Raw genomic sequence first — 7,945 nt, forward strand, 5'->3', positions numbered from 1 at the left:
CAGCAGCTGAAGCGGCTGGTTTGGTGGGGCAGAGCCACAGAGTCACTCCCTCAACACTGACATTGCTACACTGGATGGGGATGGGGATGGAGAGGGACAGGGTGGTGGTGGTGGCAGATGCACTGGCAGAGCAAATTTGACCACCCCACTCACCACTGGGCAGCAGGCTTGCTTAGGAGACACAGGGCAGGCCACATGGCACACACAACTTTGTCTTCCAATAGAGGGCTCAGAAGGAATGGCGGGTGGGGCAGTGCCGGCAACCGCCCACACACCGCAACCGCCCAGCATCTGCCGCTTGAGGCTGTTGCCTCATTCTCCCAATGGCAGGGCTAGCCCTGAGTGGGAGTAATAAACCCTCTCGTCTGAATCTAACATTCCTGTTAATTCTCTCTCTCTCTCTCTCTCTCTCCCTCTCTCTCCCTCTCTCTCTCTCTCCAGCATCAGAAGCAAGCCAACATGGGACAAAAAGAATTCCTGGAATAGAAACTACAGAGAGTTGAGTGGCGGCTGCAGGAAAGCTTTGGTTCCCATTACCTTTTTGCTCTAAAACAGGACCCTTGCCCCCTTCTTTATACCTGACTTGGACAGATACATTGACATGCTCCCCTCGCCCATAGTTTATGCCTAAGTGTTATAGGACAGGTTGTGGTGGAACACTGGAGGAAGGCACAGAAAAGAAGGATCAGGGCTAGACCTTGTTTGCAGCTCAGTAATGACAGCTGATGGTGTGCATGCATGGACAAGGTGCTGGCATATTTTCTCAGTAAAAAGTACATGTAAGCCCATGTCAAAACCTTATTTTCTTTTCAGACACCAGCATTTCATACAGAAAAAAATGTCATATTTGTTTTTCTTCTGCCTCTGTTGAGCGAGTCTTCCATGGAAAAGCAAAGTTGTCGAGGGAAAAAAGGGGGTGAGTATATATATATATATATGTATGGTAGCGTTGTTTATTTTGGACAGATGCAACAAAGTATCTCTGAACTTCTGCCAGTGATCAAAGGAGCTGATGATGTAGAACAGATTCATGGGCCATGTCCTATCAGGCTGCACTTTACCCATCATCCATCATCCAAACCCTAAGCCTCTTTGTGAGTGATGACTGCACCCTAAACTCGTAAAATTAATCACCGCTCTAGCTTAGCCAGGTGTCTTGCCTCCAGAAATTATCTCGGTGTGGCAAAAGAGCTGCTGGAATCTGATAGCAGCACTGGAATTTAATTGAAAGGATACTGTCTAGCTATACAACCATCATTTACATATCTGGGAGGGAGTTTCTTACTCTTTTTTAACCTGGCCCCCACCCACCCAAATTACATTCTTGGAGAAAGAGGTAATTAGAAAATGATGACTTGATCATTCAGTGTTAGAAAAAAAGGATGGAGGTTGCAATCTGGGTGGGGAAGGAGTTAAGGTTGGGAGATTTTTCACTGGAGATATCTCACTGGTGGTTTTTATTTTTATTTTTTTCTATCTCTATATATATTTTAAAAGATGATAGTTGGCAGAAATGAGGGAGAGACTGAAAGCAATCAAAACCCATCTGTTGCACCAAATAAAATGCCTTTAAGGAAAATTAATATGATTGCCAAGTGGGTGATACTGTCAATATTCCAACCTGAAATTTCGTTCTCCACATTTCCACATCATTTTGTGATTTTTTTAAAGAAGTCTACATGAAAATGTAGGGTGAATTTCTATTGATATACAGCATTCTGTATGCAATTTCCTCTAACATACACCTTTTTGCAAAACAATGTTCCCAAATATAATTTTGTTCAATATTTTATTTTAATATGTTAATATAATGCATTTTCTACATTATTTTCACTAATACATACATCTTAAAGAACATTTTACCCCAGTATATACATTTTTATATGCAATGCTTGGCTGGAGAACTGCATTACAAAATTCAGAGAAGTGTGAATTTCAAAGGACAGCTATGTTTCAGTTACAGAAAGTGTGAATTAGAGAGGTTTACCTTTAAATGCAGACTGAATCAAATTTATTCCCCCTTCCTATTGCCAAGAATGCTTTTCTGAAATTGTCACTTTTTAAAAGGTGTTGTCGTGGTTGTTTTTTTGCTTCCTTGAGAGTCTACCTGATGATGAGTAGCAGGAAATGTAAACCACTGTCTCTGCCCCTACAGTTTCAAAGTTTGAATAGAAAAATCATTAAAAAGCTGACTGTGACTGCAAGATTGGCCTGGACAACTTTCGCATCTGATGAAATGTATAACACAATGTCAGCAGGCATCCAACATGCTTTTGACCTTGGCGCTAGCCGTGCACGTATGCCTCTCTCTCTCTCTCTGCAATTCTAACTTTTACCTGTACAAAAGCCATAAGTACCAATACAATGGTACTTTTTTGAGAAAAGAAAAATATTTTGTGGCATTTTCCCTGTGCATGCTGGGAAAATGTGAGAGGCTGATTCTACCTTCTCCCTATGAGGCTTAACACAGTGGTATAATCAGTCATTGTTTGCCTTCGCCCTACACAGGTTACGAATCTTAATCCTCATTGGCTTCTAATCAGGCACTTTGGTCTTCAATAACATTCTTGGAAGAAGGCAAAACAATGCCTACAATGTACTCAGTTCAAGCAAATTAAAAATAGAGAGAGTATGTTGGAAATCTTTATTGCTATGGAGGAGTCTGGAAATTGGGATCCATGGAAAAGAGGCTATGATTTTTTTTAAATGGTCACCAAATCATCTGGAATTACACAGCAATATCAAGCAATTATGAAGGTATCTGTGTGGCTTTAGTAGCCATAGTTCCTGTCAAAGAAGCTGTGTACATTGCTTTCACCTGCGGTTTTTTATCAGTGATGCTAATATGCTCTTGCTCATGTTTATAATTTTAACACTGGGGGAGAAAAAAACAGAAGGCAATTTGATAACACTGAAGGTAACACTATTGTGGTACCTGAAGTGTTATGTACCAAATTTGACTCTGTTCATATTTAAAGATGAACTTACCCAATTTGCAATTTCTGAATGAATATGTGAACTAAAACACAGCTATTCTTTGAAATTCACACTTCTCTGAATTTTGCAATGCAGTTCTTCAGCCAAACATTATGTACAAAAATGCATAAACCAGGGTAAAGTGTTCATAAAAATGCATATATTAATGAAAATAACATACAAAAGGCATTATATTAGGGGAAATTGCTTTGCAAAGGTGTGTATATTAGTGAAAATTGCATAAATGTTGTGTATAGTAGGAGAAATTCACACTAAGGTTGATTTTCAGGAGGGCTCTTTTTTTTTTTTAAATGCAAACTAATGTGGTAAAATGAGATTGGAAAAATGAGAAACTGAATTGACAGATTCAAGCACCACAAGCTCCAGATGACCCCTGGAAAACGAGAGACCTTTTTTCTCTCTCTACAGATGGGCCTTTCAACAAAATGTTGCAGTATGAAGTTCTCCTGTTTACCATTCTAGCCAGCCAGCTAACCAGAACCAACTCCAGGATACAGCATTCCATTCCATCTTCTGTCTTAGTCCTCACTGAGGTTTTCCTGTAAAGTGTTTTTTTGGGGGGGTATGTTCAGAAAACCTGGGCTTTCCCTGAGCTTGCTATAACCTCCCTCTTGTGTACGACAGAGAGATACACTGTTTGGGCTGCATAAGATACGGCACTTACACCTGAACATCAGAAATAGAGGGAATGATTGCTGCCTTTGGCTAGTGGAGGATGGTCCATGAGGGCACATGGGGCACTACCTCCCGAACCCCAGCCTTGGTTACTCCAAGCCCACCTGCCTTTGTTCTTACAACCAGTCTAAAGAGTGGCCCTACCTGCCTGCTTCCTGCTCAGTCTCAGTTTTCTCCTTGTAAAACTCAGCAGGGAGGAGGATGGAGACAAAAGTAGGACTTAATGTAAGAGAGTGTAGAGCAATCATGTCCCCCCTCCTCATATATCTTTAAATGAAAGAACAAACACCTTCTTAGTTTTCAAAACACTGTGGGACAGGCAACTGTAGGGTAACTAATACAGCGGCTGGAATTGAACATTCAGCAATGTCTCAAGGGGGGGAAGTTATTCCTGCTGGGAGGAAGGGCGGGATATAAATCAAATAATAAATAAATAAATAAAATTTCCATCCTGTTCTCATCTGTAAAATGGCTATATCATCTGCCCTCTGATTGCAAAGAAATCTCTCATGTGCACAGACATCTCAAATCAATAAAAAGGAGCATAGGAAATTGCTTTATACAAAGTCAGATCACTGGTCTATCTAGATCAGTATTGTTTACACTGACTGGCAGTGGATGTCCAGGGTTTCAGGCCAGAGTGTCCCCCAGCCCTACCTGGAGATGCCAGGGGTTGAACTTGGGACCTTCTGTATGCAAAGCAGATGTTCAACCACTGAGCTATGTCCCATCCACAGTTAGATACACATTGAAAGTAAACTAGAAACAAACAAACAAATCAAAATCAGAAGAGCATCAGGTGAACAAAAATGACCAAGTCCAAACACAGGAATGATTTTTGGAAAATTAAAGATAAACTTAGCCATGTGCAGAAAAAAGAAATCTTTGAAACTGAGCAAGCAAGATAGAAGGTAGGGAGAACTGAAGGATATCTTGATCCAAAATATATTACAGATGCACTGGCAATAAACTTGATCTAATGTAGCCAAAGGCCTTTGCAAAACTCACATCCATTCATACCACGGATCCCCCCCCCAAATGTACATTGGCAGCATGTATAACATATTTCATAACTAAAATCTATCACCATACCAGGTATTTATTTGGTAGAAGCCTGTCTGGGCAGCAGCCTCTGTGTATATGTGTTTGTGGGGAATAGAATGGGGGGCGGGCGGGTTCCACCTGAAAAGCCTTTGCTGAGTTTGTCTTGATCCTCGCAGTCTATTTCAAATTTAGAGTAGGTGAACAGCTGCTGAGTGGGATTGTTTGCCCTGGAATATCCAACTGGCTTCCTCCCAACTTTGCCTCCGAATGCCAGGTTCAGATATTGCAATTTCATTGTGTTTTTGTACCAACTGACTACCTGTTCAGTCCCCTTACTGGGATTTGTTTCTGGGTTTCCTTGTTCTCTTTCTAAATTTTGCCTGATTGGTGCTTTATTGGTGATGACGACATTAACAATGATGATTATTTCATAATGATGTATGCTGTTATTGTTATTATGGTGTTTTATTCATAATTATGTTAATATTATTATTAGTAGTAGTAGTAATAATACTTTGATTATAATGATAATGAGATGTTTTATGCTATTATTGTTATGGTGTTTTATTCATGATGATGATGAGATATGTGTATATTATTGTTATTACTATTATTATTAATAATAATAATGTTGGTTATGTGAATATTATTATATTCATAATGCTGATGGTGGTGATGTTTGTGTATATTATTGTTATTATTAATAATATCATCATTAATTTCATTTATTAATTTCATTTATGTACTACTCTTCATAGAAATCGCAGAGCAGTTTACACAATAAAAAATAAAGCACAAGAGAAGACAATTTTGGGAAGTAACAGCTAAAACTCACACATAATGATAAACAAATACAGCAGCAGTTAAAAATAATTCAGCTTACCATGGCATAGCAGAACAATGCAGACTAATTGGTCATGTGGTATCATGGTGTCCCAAAGACCAGAGTAAACAGGTATGATTGGGATTGAAACTGGCCTACTGCCAGCACCTGATGCATGGATCACTGTGGCAAGGCTATCCCAGGAATGGTCATAGCTGGCAAATCAGCTGTGGCTGGGAATTTACACTTCTAACCATTGCGGTCACATGGGCTCACAGTAACACCGCTCATTCTAGGAGTACCTCCAAGTTATGCTTTTGTGCCTTCAAAAGGAATGCAATCCCATCCAGGACAGGCTCCCTCCCCAGTTTCTGGAGATGGGAACCATCCACCAACAGGTTCTCCATCTTGTTGGGATTCAGATTCATTTTTTTGGCCCTCATTCAGTCCATTTCTGCCTCCAGTGCCCGCAGAGACCCACCTGAGAACTAGAGTTGGGCTGGAGCATCAGAATGACATCTCTTCTTAAATCCATGGGTGACTTTTCCCAGCAGCTTCCTATAGAGCAGGCTTTCCCAACCAGTGTGCCTCCAGATGTTGTTGGACTACAACTCCCAACAGCCTCAGCCAGCATTGCCAATCATCAGGAAAGATGGGGATTGTGGTCCAACAACATCTGGAGGCACACTGGTTGGGAAAGGCTGCGATAGAGGCTAAAGAAAATGGGAAGAGGATGCAACCCTGAGGAAATCCGCAACACAGACTCCATGGGGCCCAACAGGAGTCCCCAAATATTTCTCTCTGCAAGTAGGAGTGGAATCATCATGTTATCCTGCCTCTGACTCCCAGCTCACCAAACTGTACCAGGAGAATAGAAGGGTTGATTGTATCAGAAATACAGAGACATCTAGGAGAATAAACAGGGTTACGCTTCCCTCGTCTCTTTCCTAATACAAGCTAACAACAAGACTGTTTCAATGCTGAAACCAGGCCTGAAGCTATGTATATCTAATTTGTCTGCATGGATAGGAAGCTAGGGTATTGTAATAAAAATGAATAATAAGCATTACATATTGCTTTTCATTTATTTATGACACTTTTTAAATCCTGCCCTTCCTCCAGGGAGCTCAGTATAGTGCACATCAGGGGTAGCCAAAATGTTACCCTCCAGATGCTGTTGGGCTCTAGCTCCCATTAGCCCCATATGGCATGGCCAATCGGCAGCCATGATGGGAGGGGTAGTCCAACAACATCTGGAGGGCACCACGTTGATGACCCCTGGTCTGCCTGGTCATTCTCTCCATCCAGTTTTTATCCTTACAGTCTTGTAAGGTAGATTAGGTGAAGAGAGGGTGACTGGCCCAAGGTCACCCAATGAGCTTCATGGATGAGCAGGAATTTGACCCTGAATCTCACCAGTCTTACGTCTAACAGTACACTCCACTGGATTTCACTGTATTTATTTATTTATTATATCCTTCCCCTTCCTCCCAAAGGAGGAGCAAGTATTATATCAATACCACTGTGCATAGAAGAGTGCTGTGTGTAACTAGCACCATAACTGTTAATTTAATCACTTGTGCTTGCATCCAAGGGTAGATTTGGCAGGGAGTTATCAAGCTATTCCTCAGTTGTCCAATAGCGGCACTGAATTACTCCTACACCATAGCTTCCTGCACCTATAATGGCCTCTTTTCCTTCCACTTGAACCTGGGCATTGTTGCATAGGTGGAACAAAGCAGCTATTGAGCATGCACAAAGCCTTATTATGCATATCACTCAAATGCAATGAACTTTTATTTAAAGGTTTGCCAGTAAATGTGGCTGTTGTGTAGCTTTTGGAAGTTTAGTTCTAGTGCAAGCAAAAGACAGAAAGCATTACACTGCCGTGGATAATTCAAGACACAAAAAAAGAAGACTGCTTTCAAGGCGCAGTTTGGTTTCAACAAGATACTAATATCCTTGCAGCTGTTTTGCTCCTGACTGGGTCTACTTTCACCTCAATTTCTATATAATATTGGAAAAAGGCAGTACAGAAAGTTTACATCAAAGCTTGAATTTACATGATTGTATCTAGCTCAAATACCTTTTTTTTTTAAAAAAATGTAACCATCTCTATGTTTTTATTGTTACTGCTGAACAGAATGAATGCTACATTTTTGCGTTCAACTGAAATAGCCCTAAACGGATTACAGCTGCATTTGAAGCCATCTTTCAGAACTCTAAATAGTCTCACCTGTTTTAGTGTGAGATGCTGTGAAATACCCTGGCAGAAAGAGAAGACAAATGACTGGTAGACAATGTTACAGATACATAAATTATTTTTCAATTTGGTCACAAGCAAATACTTTGGACCATCCAAATGTAGATGTCTTCATGGCCATTAAACTTTCATCGGCATTAGCT

The 7,945-nt window shown here is 40.6% G+C and overlaps 1 long non-coding RNA gene across 1 annotated transcript; it reads left to right on the top strand.

The window, feature by feature from the left end:
• Positions 1-414: 414 nt before the first annotated feature.
• Positions 415-4,295, top strand: LOC133369237 (uncharacterized). The gene is made up of 3 exons (XR_009758843.1): positions 415-498; positions 814-916; positions 3,406-4,295. It is a non-coding gene; the product is annotated as an uncharacterized LOC133369237 (long non-coding RNA).
• The last annotated feature ends 3,650 nt before the right edge of the window (positions 4,296-7,945 follow it).

Source organism: Rhineura floridana, chromosome 13 (assembly GCF_030035675.1).
Source record: "Rhineura floridana isolate rRhiFlo1 chromosome 13, rRhiFlo1.hap2, whole genome shotgun sequence".
Classification (NCBI taxonomy): domain Eukaryota; kingdom Metazoa; phylum Chordata; class Lepidosauria; order Squamata; family Rhineuridae; genus Rhineura; species Rhineura floridana.